This window comes from Stenella coeruleoalba (genome assembly GCF_951394435.1).
Source record: "Stenella coeruleoalba genome assembly, contig: scaffold_34, whole genome shotgun sequence".
Classification (NCBI taxonomy): domain Eukaryota; kingdom Metazoa; phylum Chordata; class Mammalia; order Artiodactyla; family Delphinidae; genus Stenella; species Stenella coeruleoalba.
Genome location: NW_027646159.1, coordinates 3,320,749 through 3,336,853, shown reverse-complemented (window position 1 = coordinate 3,336,853; position 16,105 = coordinate 3,320,749). Strand labels below are relative to the sequence as shown.

At 43.8% G+C, this 16,105-nt stretch overlaps 1 long non-coding RNA gene across 12 annotated transcripts in view; it reads right to left on the bottom strand.

The window, feature by feature from the left end:
- Positions 1-16,105, bottom strand: part of LOC307181295 — a 1,377,052-nt gene that overhangs the window by 214,621 nt on the left and 1,146,326 nt on the right. For 11 of the 12 annotated variants that reach the window (XR_013826359.1, XR_013826360.1, XR_013826361.1 and 8 more), the window contains one exon: positions 11,268-11,311. The exons of the other annotated variant lie outside the window; for it this stretch is intronic. This is a non-coding gene — a long non-coding RNA (uncharacterized lncRNA). Of the gene's footprint in view, positions 1-11,267; positions 11,312-16,105 lie in introns of those variants that run through there. 12 annotated transcript variants of the gene reach the window in all.

Genomic DNA, 16,105 nt, shown 5'->3' with positions numbered 1-16,105 from the left:
ACAGAACCTAGGGCACTTCCACTTATGGTCCTATAGCTTAGGGAAATTAAAATCAAAAAGACACAGCCACCCCAAAGTTTGGAACGGCTCTGTTTACAAGAACCTCGTTTACAGTACAAGTTCAACATCGCAGAAAGTGAAAAATGGATAAAGAAGTTGTGGTATTTACTTACAAAGCAATATCACTCAGCAATGAAATCTGTGTCATCAGGCCCTTAGCAGCACAATGAGTGGATTCAGGTATGATGATTCTAACTGAAATAAGTCACACAGAAAAAGGAACATCATAAGATATCAGTAATACACGGAATGGAAACTTGGCTACACAGGAACTGAATTACAGAACAGAGCAGGGTCTCAAATTTGAAAACCAACTTATGCTTGCTTAAGGGGAAAGGTGAGTTGGGGTGCTGCATAAAACCAGAGATTGAAATGAGCACAGATAAAGTTCCTTAAGCCAAATATGGAATAGACAAGAGCTACTCCTTGCTCAACGAAATGGACTCAACACCCCATATTAAACGCCTAAGAATGTACCTGACTAGTAAGTATCTTAAAAACTATGGATTGCTATGTCTCCGAAAGAGAATCAAGCATGTGTACAGGGGCATAAACGCAGCAGTGATAGGATTGGAGAGGTTCGGTGAGCAAATGAAGACCCTTTGAAGTCATATTGCATGGTACCCATTCCATGGGTTTCAACTACCCAGGTTTAAGGTATTCTTCCTTCAGCTAAAACATGCATGTGGAACCTAGAGTATGATCAACCATGTGATCGGGAGACGTGTTCAAATATGTCTCAGTTTTCATACCCTGGAACTCGGGTGCAACATTCCAGACGCTTTACTAACACTCTCCCCACTTGGAGAGTCAGTCCCTTTAACCTCCTGTTTGGCCCAGTTTGCAATTTCTGTGGAAGATGAACAGGAATAGCGAGAACCAATGAGAGACTAGCTGGAGGTGTCTGGATGGGCAAATTTAACTCTCATTTCCCACCAGGAAGAGGAATTAACCAAAGGCTCAGCGTGCCGTGCCAGAACCAGATTAGGGCCTGAAGACATCCTGCGGTGTTGCGGCCAGCTCACAAGAAAGCGAGTTGAAGAAAGGAGCTCAGGGGCACTGTAATTCACAAACCTGCAGAGTTATAAATGACAGCTATGGTCCAAAAATATACTGAAGTAAGGCTGCCAAGAGGACTTGAAAGCGGGGCAGAATTGCAGGAAACCGATTTCAGGAGGTAGACTGGAATTGCATTGAAAGCATAGGAAAAGAGGCAGAACGTCCACAATGATGCACTTGGCCAAAAAGGGCGTATGCGTTTTTTCCTGAATATATTCAGGAAAAAACGCATACGCCCTTTTTGGCCAACCAAGCAAACTTGCAAAGGAAATCTGCACTACAATGAAGTCTCACTTCTCCCCGGTCAAAAGGGCCATCTGAAAAAAGTGTAAAATCCAGAAAGGCAGGACAGGCCATGGAGAACAGGGAGCCTTGTTATGCTGATGGGCGGTATGTAAATTGCCAACAGACACTCAGGAGAAGTGTATGGTGTTTCCTGAAACATCTAAAAAACAAAGCAACAGAGCCTAGGGCACTTCCACTTATGGTCCTATAGCTTAGGGAAATTAAAATCAAAAAGACACAGCCACCCCAAAGTTTGGGACGCCTCCGTTTACAAGAACCTCGTTTACCGTACAAGTTCAATATCACAGAAAGTGAAAAATGGATAAAGAAGTTGTGGTACTTACGTACAATGCAGTATCACTCAGCAATGAAATCTATGTCATCAGGCCCGTAGCAGCATAATGAGTGGATTCAGGTACGATGATTCTAACTGAAATAAGTCACACAGAAAAAGAAACATCATAAGATATCACTAATACACGGAATGTAAACTTGGCTACACAGGAACTGCATTCCAAAACAGAACAGGGTCTCAAATTTAGAAAACCAACTTATGCTTGCTTAAGGGGAAAGGTGAGTTGGGGTGCTGTATAAAACCAGAGATTGAAATGAGCACAGATAAAGTTCCTTAAGCCAAATATGGAACAGACAAGAGCTACTCCTTGCTCTACGAAATGGACACAACACCCCATATTAAACGCCTAAGAATGTACCTGACTAGTAAGTATCTTAAAACCTATGGATTGCTATGTCTCCGAAAGAGAATCAAGTGTGTGTACAGGGGCATAAACGCAGCAGTGATAGGATTGGAGAGGTTCGGTGAGCAAATGAAGACCCTTTGGAGTCATATTGCATGGTACCCATTCCACGGGTCTCAACTCTCCAGGTTTAAGGTATTCTTCCTTCAGCTAAAACATGCATGTGGAACCCAGAGTATGATCAACCATGTGAACGGGAGACATGTTCAAATATGTCTCAGTTTTCCTCCCCTGGTACTCGGGTGCAACATTCCAGACGCTTTACTAACACTCTCCCCACTTGGAGAGTCAGTCCCTTTAACCTCCTGTTTGGCACAGTTTGCAATTTCTGCGGAAGATGAACAGGAATAGCGAGAACCAATGAGAGGCTAGCTGGACGTGTCTGGACGGCCAAATTTAACTCTCATTTCCCACCAGGAAGAGGAATTAACCAAAGGCTCAACGTGCCGTGCCGGAACCAGATTAGGGCCTGAAGCCATGCTGCGGTGTTGCGGCCAGGTCACAAGAAAGCGAGTTGAAGAAAGGAGCTCAGGGGCACTGTAATTCACAAACCTGCAGAGTTATAAATGACAGCTATCGTCCAAAAATATACTGAAGTAAGGCTGCCAAGAGGACTTGAAAGCGGGGCAGAATTGCAGGAAACCGATTTCAGGAGGTAGACTGGAATTGCATTGAAAGCATAGGAAAAGAGGCAGAACGTCCACAATGATGCACTTGGCCAAAAAGGGCGTATGCGTTTTTTCCTGAATATATTCAGGAAAAAACGCATACGCCCTTTTTGGCCAACCAAGCAAGCTTGCAAAGGAAATCTGCACTACAATGAAGTCTCACTTCCCCCCGGTCAAAAGGGCCATCTGAAAAAAGTGTAAAATCCAGAAAGGCAGGACAGGCCATGGAGAACTGGGAACCTTGTTATGCTGATGGGCGGGATGTAAATTGCCAACAACCACTCGGGAGAAGTGTATGGTGTTTCCTGAAACATCTAAAAAGCAAAGCAACAGAACCTAGGGCACTTCCACTTATGGTCCTATAGCTTAGGGAAATTAAAATCAAAAAGACACAGCCACCCCAAAGTTTGGAACCACTCTGTTTACAAGAACCTCGTTTACAGTACAAGTTCAACATCGCAGAAAGTGAAAAATGGATAAAGAAGTTGTGGTATTTACTTACAAAGCAATATCACTCAGCAATGAAATCTGTGTCATCAGGCCCTTAGCAGCACAATGAGTGGATTCAGGTATGATGATTCTAACTGAAATAAGTCACACAGAAAAAGAAACTTCATAAGATATCAGTAATACACGGAATGTAAACTTGGCTACACAGGAACTGAATTACAGAACAGAACAGGGTCTCAAATTTAGAAAACCAACTTATGCTTGCTTAAGGGGAAAGGTGAGTTGGGGTGCTGCATAAAACCAGAGATTGAAATGAGCACAGATAAAGTTCCTTAAGCCAAATATGGAATAGACAAGAGCTACTCCTTGCTCAACGAAATGGACTCAACAGCGCATATTAAACGCCTAAGAATGTACCTGACTAGTAAGTATCTTAAAACCTATGGATTGCTATGTCTCCGAAAGAGAATCAAGCATGTGTACAGGGGCATAAACGCAGCAGTGATAGGATTGGAGAGGTTCGGTGAGCAAATGAAGACCCTTTGAAGTCATATTGCATGGTACCCATTCCACGGGTTTCAACTACCCAGGTTTTAGGTATTCTTCCTTCAGCTAAAACATGCATGTGGAACCCAAGTAAGATGAACCATGTGAACGGGAGACGTGTTCAAATATGTCTCAGTTTTCCTCCCCTGGTACTCGGGTGCAACATTCCAGATGCTTTACTAACACTCTCCCCACTTGGAGAGTCAGCGCCTTTAACCTCCTGTTTGGCCCAGTTTGCAATTTCTGCGGAAGATGAACAGGAATAGCGAGAACCAATGAGAGACTAGCTGGAGGTGTCTGGACGGGCAAATTTAACTCTCATTTCCCACCAGGAAGAGGAAATAACCAAAGGCTCAGCGTGCCGTGCCGGAACCAGATTAGGGCCTGAAGCCATCCTGCGGTGTTGCGGCCAGGTCACAAGAAAGCGAGTTGAAGAAAGGAGCTCAGGGGCACTGTAATTCACAGACCTGCAGAGTTATAAATGACAGCTATCGTCCAAAAATAGACTGAAGTAAGGCTGCCAAGAGGACTTGAAAGCGGGGCAGAATTGCAGGAAACCGATTTCAGGAGGTAGACTGGAATTGCATTGAAAGCATAGGAAAAGAGGCAGAACGTCCACAATGATGCACTTGGCCAAAAAGGGCGTATGCGTTTTTTCCTGAATATATTCAGGAAAAAACGCATACGCCCTTTTTGGCCAACCAAGCAAGCTTGCAAAGGAAATCTGCACTACAATGAAGTCTCACTTCCCCCCGGTCAAAAGGGCCATCTGAAAAAAGTGTAAAATCCAGAAAGGCAGGACAGGCCATGGAGAACTGGGAGCCTTGTTATGCTGATGGGCGGGATGTAAATTGCCAACAACCACTCGGGAGAAGTGTATGGTGTTTCCTGAAACATCTAAAAAGCAAAGCAACAGAACCTAGGGCACTTCCACTTATGGTCCTATAGCTTAGGGAAATTAAAATCAAAAAGACACAGCCACCCCAAAGTTTGCAACGGCTCTGTTTACAAGAACCTCGTTTACAGTACAAGTTCAACATCGCAGAAAGTGAAAAATGGATAAAGAAGTTGTGGTATTTACTTACAAAGCAATATCACTCAGCAATGAAATCTGTGTCATCAGGCCCTTAGCAGCACAATGAGTGGATTCAGGTATGATGATTCTAACTGAAATAAGTCACACAGAAAAAGAAACATCATAAGATATCAGTAATACACGGAATGGAAACTTGGCTACACAGGAACTGAATTACAGAACAGAGCAGGGTCTCAAATTTAGAAAACCAACTTATGCTTGCTTAAGGGGAAAGGTGAGTTGGGGTGCTGCATAAAACCAGAGATTGAAATGAGCACAGATAAAGTTCCTTAAGCCAAATATGGAATAGACAAGAGCTACTCCTTGCTCAACGAAATGGACTCAACACCCCATATTAAACGCCTAAGAATGTACCTGACTAGTAAGTATCTTAAAACCTATGGATTGCTATGTCTCCGAAAGAGAATCAAGCATGTGTACAGGGGCATAAACGCAGCAGTGATAGGATTGGAGAGGTTCGGTGAGCAAATGAAGACCCTTTGAAGTCATATTGCATGGTACCCATTCCACGGGTTTCAACTACCCAGGTTTAAGGTATTCTTCCTTCAGCTAAAACATGCATGTGGAACCTAGAGTATGATCAACCATGTGATCGGGAGACGTGTTCAAATATGTCTCAGTTTTCATACCCTGGTACTCGGGTGCAACATTCCAGACGCTTTACTAACACTCTCGCCACTTGGAGAGTCAGTCCCTTTAACCTCCTGTTTGGCCCAGTTTGCAATTTCTGTGGAAGATGAACAGGAATAGCGAGAACCAATGAGAGACTAGCTGGAGGTGTCTGGATGGGCAAATTTAACTCTCATTTCCCACCAGGAAGAGGAATTAACCAAAGGCTCAGCGTGCCATGCCAGAACCAGATTAGGGCCTGAAGATATCCTGCGGTGTTGCGGCCAGGTCACAAGAAAGCGAGTTGAAGAAAGGAGCTCAGGGGCACTGTAATTCACAAACCTGCAGACTTTTAAATGACAGCTATCGTCCAAAAATAGACTGAAGTAAGGCTGCCAAGAGGACTTGAAAGCGGGGCAGAATTAGAGGAAACCGATTTCAGGAGGTAGACTGGAATTGCATTGAAAGCATAGGAAAAGAGGCAGAACGTCCACAATGATGCACTTGGCCAAAAAGGGCGTATGCGTTTTTTCCTGAATATATTCAGGAAAAAACGCATACGCCCTTTTTGGCCAACCAAGCAAGCTTGCAAAGGAAATCTGCACTACAATGAAGTCTCACTTCCCCCCGGTCAAAAGGGCCATCTGAATAAAGTGTAAAATCCAGAAAGGCAGGACAGGCCATGGAGAACTGGGAGCCTTGTTATGCTGATGGGCGGGATGTAAATTGCCAACAACCACTCGGGAGAAGTGTATGGTGTTTCCTGAAACATCTAAAAAGCAAAGCAACAGAAACTAGGGCACTTCCACTTATGGTCCTATAGCTTAGGGAAATTAAAATCAAAAAGACACAGCCACCCCAAAGTTTGGAACCACTCTGTTTACAAGAACCTCGTTTACAGTACAAGTTCAACATCGCAGAAAGTGAAAAATGGATAAAGAAGTTGTGGTATTTACTTACAAAGCAATATCACTCAGCAATGAAATCTGTGTCATCAGGCCCTTAGCAGCACAATGAGTGGATTCAGGTATGATGATTCTAACTGAAATAAGTCACACAGAAAAAGAAACTTCATAAGATATCAGTAATACACGGAATGTAAACTTGGCTACACAGGAACTGAATTACAGAACAGAACAGGGTCTCAAATTTAGAAAACCAACTTATGCTTGCTTAAGGGGAAAGGTGAGTTGGGGTGCTGCATAAAACCAGAGATTGAAATGAGCACAGATAAAGTTCCTTAAGCCAAATATGGAATAGACAAGAGCTACTCCTTGCTCAACAAAATGGACTCAACAGCGCATATTAAACGCCTAAGAATGTACCTGACTAGTAAGTATCTTAAAACCTATGGATTGCTATGTCTCCGAAAGAGAATCAAGCATGTGTACAGGGGCATAAACGCAGCAGTGATAGGATTGGAGAGGTTCGGTGAGCAAATGAAGACCCTTTGACGTCATATTGCATGGTACCCATTACACGGGTCTTAACTCTCCAGGTTTAAGGTATTCTTCCTTCAGCTAAAACATGCATGTGGAACCCAAGTATGATGAACCATGTGAATGGGAGACGTGTTCAAATATGTCTCAGTTTTCCTCCCCTGGTACTCGGGTGCAACATTCCAGACGCTTTACTAACACTCTCCCCACTTGGAGAGTCAGCGCCTTTAACCTCCTGTTTGGCCCAGTTTGCAATTTCTGCGGAAGATGAACAGGAATAGCGAGAACCAATGAGAGACTAGCTGGAGGTGTCTGGACGGGCAAATTTAACTCTCATTTCCCACCAGGAAGAGGAAATAACCAAAGGCTCATCGTGCCGTGCCGGAACCAGATTAGGGCCTGAAGCCATCCTGCGGTGTTGCGGCCAGGTCACAAGAAAGCGAGTTGAAGAAAGGAGCTCAGGGGCACTGTAATTCACAGACCTGCAGAGTTATAAATGACAGCTATCGTCCAAAAATAGACTGAAGTAAGGCTGCCAAGAGGACTTGAAAGCGGGGCAGAATTGCAGGAAACCGATTTCAGGAGGTAGACTGGAATTGCATTGAAAGCATAGGAAAAGAGGCAGAACGTCCACAATGATGCACTTGGCCAAAAAGGGCGTATGCGTTTTTTCCTGAATATATTCAGGAAAAAACGCATACGCCCTTTTTGGCCAACCAAGCAAGCTTGCAAAGGAAATCTGCACTACAATGAAGTCTCACTTCCCCCCGGTCAAAAGGGCCATCTGAAAAAAGTGTAAAATCCAGAAAGGCAGGACAGGCCATGGAGAACTGGGAGCCTTGTTATGCTGATGGGCGGGATGTAAATTGCCAACAACCACGTGGGAGAAGTGTATGGTGTTTCATGAAACATGTAAAAAACAAAGCAACAGAACCTAGGGCACTTCCACTTATGGTCCTATAGCTTAGGGAAATTAAAATCAAAAAGACACAGCCACCCCAAAGTTTGGAACGGCTCTGTTTACAAGAACCTCGTTTACAGTACAAGTTCAACATCGCAGAAAGTGAAAAATGGATAAAGAAGTTGTGGTATTTACTTACAAAGCAATATCACTCAGCAATGAAATCTGTGTCATCAGGCCCTTAGCAGCACAATGAGTGGATTCAGGTATGATGATTCTAACTGAAATAAGTCACACAGAAAAAGAAACATCATAAGATATAAGTAATACGCGGAATGGAAACTTGGCTACACAGGAACTGAATTACAGAACAGAACAGGGTCTCAAATTTAGAAAACCAACTTATGCTTGCTTAACGGTAAAGGTGAGTTGGGGTGCTGCATAAAATCAGAGATTGAAATGAGCACAGATAAAGTTCCTTAAGCCAAATATGGAATAGACAAGAGCTACTCCTTGCTCAACGAAATGGACTCAACACCGCATATTAAACGCCTAAGAATGTACCTGACTAGTAAGTATCTTAAAACCTATGGATTGCTATGTCTCCAAAAGAGAATCAAGCGTGTGTACAGGGGCATAAACGCAGCAGTGATAGGATTGGAGAGGTTCGGTGAGCAAATGAAGACCCTTTGAAGACATATTGCATGGTCCCCATTCCACGGGTCTCAACTCTCCAGGTTTAAGGTATTCTTCCTTCAGCTAAAACATGCATGTGGAACCCAGAGTATGATCAACCGTGTGAACTGGAGACATGTTCAAATATGTCTCAGTTTTCCTCCCCTGGTACTCGGGTGCAACATTCCAGACGCTTTACTAACACTCTCCCCACTTGGAGAGTCAGCGCCTTTAACCTCCTGTTTGGCCCAGTTTGCAATTTCTGCGGAAGATGAACAGGAATAGCGAGAACCAATGAGAGACTAGCTGGAGGTGTCTGGACGGGCAAATTTAACTCTCATTTCCCACCAGGAAGAGGAATTAACCAAAGGCTCAGCGTGCCGTGCCGGAACCAGATTAGGGCCTGAAGCCATCCTGCGGTGTTGCGGCCAGCTCACAAGAAAGCGAGTTGAAGAAAGGAGCTCAGGGACACTGTAATTCACAAACCTGCAGAGTTATAAATGACAGCTATCGTCCAAAAATAGACTGAAGTAAGGCTGCCAAGAGGACTTGAAAGCGGGGCAGAATTGCAGGAAACCGATTTCAGGAGGTAGACTGGAATTGCATTGAAAGCATAGGAAAAGAGGCAGAACGTCCACAATGATGCACTTGGCCAAAAAGGGCATATTCATTTTTTCCTGAATATATTCAGGAAAAAACGCATACGACCTTTTTTGCCAACCAAGCAAGCTTGCAAAGGAAATCTGCACTACAATGAAGTCTCACTTCCCCCCGGTCAAAAGGGCCATCTGAAAAAAGTGTAAAATCCAGAAAGGCAGGACAGGCCATGGAGAACTGGGAGCCTTGTTATGCTGATGGGCGGGATGTAAATTGCCAACAACCACTCGGGAGAAGTGTATGGTGTTTCCTGAAACATCTAAAAAGCAAAGCAACAGAACCTAGGGCACTTCCACTTATGGTCCTATAGCTTAGGGAAATTAAAATCAAAAAGACACAGCCACCCCAAAGTTTGCAACGGCTCTGTTTACAAGAACCTCGTTTACAGTACAAGTTCAACATCGCAGAAAGTGAAAAATGGATAAAGAAGTTGTGGTATTTACTTACAAAGCAATATCACTCAGCAATGAAATCTGTGTCATCAGGCCCTTAGCAGCACAATGAGTGGATTCAGGTATGATGATTCTAACTGAAATAAGTCACACAGAAAAAGAAACATCATAAGATATCAGTAATACACGGAATGTAAACTTGGCTACACAGGAACTGAATTACAGAACAGAACAGGGTCTCAAATTTAGAAAACCAACTTATGCTTGCTTAAGGGGAAAGGTGAGTTGGGGTGCTGCATAAAACCAGAGATTGAAATGAGCACAGATAAAGTTCCTTAAGCCAAATATGGAATAGACAAGAGCTACTCCTTGCTCAACGAAATGGACTCAACACCGCATATTAAACGCCTAAGAATGTACCTGACTAGTAAGTATCTTAAAACCTATGGATTGCTATGTCTCCGAAAGAGAATCAAGCATGTGTACAGGGGCATAAACGCAGCAGTGATAGTTAGGAGAGGTTCGGTGAGCAAATGAAGACCCTTTGAAGTCATATTGCATGGTACCCATTACACGGGTCTCAACTCTCCAGGTTTAAGGTATTCTTCCTTCAGCTAAAACATGCATGTGGAACCTAGAGTATGATCAACCGTGTGAACGGGAGACATGTTCAAATATGTCTCAGTTTTCCTCCCCTGGTACTCGGGTACAACATTCCAGACGCTTTACTAACACTCTCCCCACTTGGAGAGTCAGCGCCTTTAACCTCCTGTTTGGCCCAGTTTGCAATTTCTGTGGAAGATGAACAGGAATAGCGAGAACCAATGAGAGACTAGCTGGAGGTGTCTGGATGGGCAAATTTAACTCTCATTTCCCACCAGGAAGAGGAATTAACCAAAGGCTCAGCGTGCCATGCCAGAACCAGATTAGGGCCTGAAGATATCCTGCGGTGTTGCGGCCAGGTCACAAGAAAGCGAGTTGAAGAAAGGAGCTCAGGGGCACTGTAATTCACAAACCTGCAGACTTTTAAATGACAGCTATCTTCCAAAAATATACTGAAGTAAGGCTGCCAAGAGGACTTGAAAGCGGGGCAGAATTAGAGGAAACCGATTTCAGGAGGTAGACTGGAATTGCATTGAAAGCATAGGAAAAGAGGCAGAACGTCCACAATGATGCACTTGGCCAAAAAGGGCGTATGCGTTTTTTCCTGAATATATTCAGGAAAAAACGCATACGCCCTTTTTGGCCAACCAAGCAAGCTTGCAAAGGAAATCTGCACTACAATGAAGTCTCACTTCCCCCCGGTCAAAAGGGCCATCTGAAAAAAGTGTAAAATCCAGAAAGGCAGGACAGGCCATGGAGAACTGGGAGCCTTGTTATGCTGATGGGCGGGATGTAAATTGCCAACAACCACTCGGGAGAAGTGTATGGTGTTTCCTGAAACATCTAAAAAGCAAAGCAACAGAAACTAGGGCACTTCCACTTATGGTCCTATAGCTTAGGGAAATTAAAATCAAAAAGACACAGCCACCCCAAAGTTTGGAACCACTCTGTTTACAACAACCTCGTTTACAGTACAAGTTCAACATCGCAGAAAGTGAAAAATGGATAAAGAAGTTGTGGTATTTACTTACAAAGCAATATCACTCAGCAATGAAATCTGTGTCATCAGGCCCTTAGCAGCACAATGAGTGGATTCTGGTATGATGATTCTAACTGAAATAAGTCACACAGAAAAAGAAACTTCATAAGATATCAGTAATACACGGAATGTAAACTTGGCTACACAGGAACTGAATTACAGAACAGAACAGGGTCTCAAATTTAGAAAACCAACATATGCTTGCTTAAGGGGAAAGGTGAGTTGGGGTGCTGCATAAAACCAGAGATTGAAATGAGCACAGATAAAGTTCCTTAAGTCAAATATGGAATAGACAAGAGCTACTCCTTGCTCAACGAAATGGACTCAACAGCGCATATTAAACGCCTAAGAATGTACCTGACTAGTAAGTATCTTAAAACCTATGGATTGCTATGTCTCCGAAAGAGAATCAAGCATGTGTACAGGGGCATAAACGCAGCAGTGATAGGATTGGAGAGGTTCGGTGAGCAAATGAAGACCCTTTGACGTCATATTGCATGGTACCCATTACACGGGTCTTAACTCTCCAGGTTTAAGGTATTCTTCCTTCAGCTAAAACATGCATGTGGAACCCAAGTATGATGAACCATGTGAATGGGAGACGTGTTCAAATATGTCTCAGTTTTCCTCCCCTGGTACTCGGGTGCAACATTCCAGACGCTTTACTAACACTCTCCCCACTTGGAGAGTCAGTCCCTTTAACCTCCTGTTTGGCCCAGTTTGCAATTTCTGCGGAAGATGAACAGGAATAGCGAGAACCAATGAGAGACTAGCTGGAGGTGTCTGGACGGGCAAATTTAACTCTCATTTCCCACCAGGAAGAGGAAATAACCAAAGGCTCAGCGTGCCGTGCCGGAACCAGATTAGGGCCTGAAGCCATCCTGCGGTGTTGCGGCCAGGTCACAAGAAAGCGAGTTGAAGAAAGGAGCTCAGGGGCACTGTAATTCACAGACCTGCAGAGTTATAAATGACAGCTATCGTCCAAAAATAGACTGAAGTAAGGCTGCCAAGAGGACTTGAAAGCGGGGCAGAATTGCAGGAAACCGATTTCAGGAGGTAGACTGGAATTGCATTGAAAGCATAGGAAAAGAGGCAGAACGTCCACAATGATGCACTTGGCCAAAAAGGGCGTATGCGTTTTTTCCTGAATATATTCAGGAAAAAACGCATACGCCCTTTTTGGCCAACCAAGCAAGCTTGCAAAGGAAATCTGCACTACAATGAAGTCTCACTTCCCCCCGGTCAAAAGGGCCATCTGAAAAAAGTGTAAAATCCAGAAAGGCAGGACAGGCCATGGAGAACTAGGAGCCTTGTTATGCTGGTGGGCGGGATGTAAATTGCCAACAGACACTCGGGAGAAGTGTATGGTGTTTCCTGAAACATCTAAAAAACAAAGCAACAGAGCCTAGGGCACTGCCACTTATGGTCCTATAGCTGAGGGAAATTAAAATCAAAAAGACACAGCCACCCCAAAGTTTGGGACGCCTCTTTTTACAAGAAACTCGTTTACAGTACAAGTTCAACATCGCAGAAAGTGAAAAATGGATAAAGAAGTTGTGGTATTTACTTACAAAGCAATATCACTCAGCAATGAAATCTGTGTCATCAGGCCCTTAGCAGCACAATGAGTGGATTCAGGTATGATGATTCTAACTGAAATAAGTCACACAGAAAAAGAAACATCATAAGATATCAGTAATACACGGAATGGAAACTTGGCTACACAGGAACTGAATTACAGAACAGAACAGGGTCTCAAACTTAGAAAACCAACTTATGCTTGCTTAAGGGGAAAGGTGAGTTGGGGTGCTGCATAAAACCAGAGATTGAAATGAGCACAGATAAAGTTCCTTAAGCCAAATATGGAATAGACAAGAGCTACTCCTTGCTCAACGAAATGGACTCAACACCGCATATTAAACGCCTAAGAATGTACCTGACTAGTAAGTATCTTAAAACCTATGGATTGCTATGTCTCCGAAAGAGAATCAAGCATGTGTACAGGGGCATAAACGCAGCAGTGATAGGATTGGAGAGGTTCGTGAGCAAATGAAGACCCTTTGAAGTCATATTGCATGGTACCCATTCCATGGGTTTCAACTACCCAGGTTTAAGGTATTCTTCCTTCAGCTAAAACATGCATGTGGAACCTAGAGTATGATCAACCATGTGATCGGGAGACGTGTTCAAGTATGTCTCAGTTTTCGTACCCTGGTACTCGGGTGCAACATTCCAGACGCTTTACTAACACTCTCCCCACTTGGAGAGTCAGTCCCTTTAACCTCCTGTTTGGCCCAGTTTGCAATTTCTGCGGAAGATGAACAGGAATAGCGAGAACCAATGAGAGGCTAGCTGGAGGTGTCTGGACGGGCAAATTTAACTCTCATTTCCCACCAGGAAGAGGAATTAACCAAAGGCTCAGCGTGCCGTGCCGGAACCAGATTAGGGCCTGAAGCCATGCTGCGGTGTTGCGGCCAGGTCACAAGAAAGCGAGTTGAAGAAAGGAGCTCAGGGGCACTGTAATTCACAAACCTGCAGAGTTATAAATGACAGCTATCGTCCAAAAATAGACTGAAGTAAGGCTGCCAAGAGGACTTGAAAGCGGGGCAGAATTGCAGGAAACCGATTTCAGGAGGTAGACTGGAATTGCATTGAAAGCATAGGAAAAGAGGCAGGACGTCCACAATGATGCACTTGGCCAAAAAGGGCGTATGCGTTTTCTCCTGAATATATTCAGGAAAAAACGCATACGCCCATTTTGGCCAACCAAGCAAGCTTGCAAAGGAAATCTGCACTACAATGAAGTCTCACTTCCCCCCGGTCAAAAGGGCCATCTGAAAAAAGTGTAAAATCCAGAAAGGCAGGACAGGCCATGGAGAACTGGGAGCCTTGTTATGCTGATGGGCGGGATGTAAATTGCCAACAACCACTCGGGAGAAGTGTATGGTGTTTCCTGAAACATCTAAAAAGCAAAGCAACAGAAACTAGGGCACTTCCACTTATGGTCCTATAGCTTAGGGAAATTAAAATCAAAAAGACACAGCCACCCCAAAGTTTGGAACCACTCTGTTTACAACAACCTCGTTTACAGTACAAGTTCAACATCGCAGAAAGTGAAAAATGGATAAAGAAGTTGTGGTATTTACTTACAAAGCAATATCACTCAGCAATGAAATCTGTGTCATCAGGCCCTTAGCAGCACAATGAGTGGATTCAGGTATGATGATTCTAACTGAAATAAGTCACACAGAAAAAGAAACTTCATAAGATATCAGTAATACACGGAATGTAAACTTGGCTACACAGGAACTGAATTACAGAACAGAACAGGGTCTCAAATTTAGAAAACCAACATATGCTTGCTTAAGGGGAAAGGTGAGTTGGGGTGCTGCATAAAACCAGAGATTGAAATGAGCACAGATAAAGTTCCTTAAGTCAAATATGGAATAGACAAGAGCTACTCCTTGCTCAACGAAATGGACTCAACAGCGCATATTAAACGCCTAAGAATGTACCTGACTAGTAAGTATCTTAAAACCTATGGATTGCTATGTCTCCGAAAGAGAATCAAGCATGTGTACAGGGGCATAAACGCAGCAGTGATAGGATTGGAGAGGTTCGGTGAGCAAATGAAGACCCTTTGACGTCATATTGCATGGTACCCATTACACGGGTCTTAACTCTCCAGGTTTAAGGTATTCTTCCTTCAGCTAAAACATGCATGTGGAACCCAAGTATGATGAACCATGTGAATGGGAGACGTGTTCAAATATGTCTCAGTTTTCCTCCCCTGGTACTCGGGTGCAACATTCCAGACGCTTTACTAACACTCTCCCCACTTGGAGAGTCAGTCCCTTTAACCTCCTGTTTGGCCCAGTTTGCAATTTCTGCGGAAGATGAACAGGAATAGCGAGAACCAATGAGAGACTAGCTGGAGGTGTCTGGACGGGCAAATTTAACTCTCATTTCCCACCAGGAAGAGGAAATAACCAAAGGCTCAGCGTGCCGTGCCGGAACCAGATTAGGGCCTGAAGCCATCCTGCGGTGTTGCGGCCAGGTCACAAGAAAGCGAGTTGAAGAAAGGAGCTCAGGGGCACTGTAATTCACAGACCTGCAGAGTTATAAATGACAGCTATCGTCCAAAAATAGACTGAAGTAAGGCTGCCAAGAGGACTTGAAAGCGGGGCAGAATTGCAGGAAACCGATTTCAGGAGGTAGACTGGAATTGCATTGAAAGCATAGGAAAAGAGGCAGAACGTCCACAATGATGCACTTGGCCAAAAAGGGCGTATGCGTTTTTTCCTGAATATATTCAGGAAAAAACGCATACGCCCTTTTTGGCCAACCAAGCAAGCTTGCAAAGGAAATCTGCACTACAATGAAGTCTCACTTCCCCCCGGTCAAAAGGGCCATCTGAAAAAAGTGTAAAATCCAGAAAGGCAGGACAGGCCATGGAGAACTAGGAGCCTTGTTATGCTGGTGGGCGGGATGTAAATTGCCAACAGACACTCGGGAGAAGTGTATGGTGTTTCCTGAAACATCTAAAAAACAAAGCAACAGAGCCTAGGGCACTGCCACTTATGGTCCTATAGCTGAGGGAAATTAAAATCAAAAAGACACAGCCACCCCAAAGTTTGGGACGCCTCTTTTTACAAGAAACTCGTTTACAGTACAAGTTCAACATCGCAGAAAGTGAAAAATGGATAAAGAAGTTGTGGTATTTACTTACAAAGCAATATCACTCAGCAATGAAATCTGTGTCATCAGGCCCTTAGCAGCACAATGAGTGGATTCAGGTATGATGATTCTAACTGAAATAAGTCACACAGAAAAAGAAACATCATAAGATATCAGTAATACACGGAATG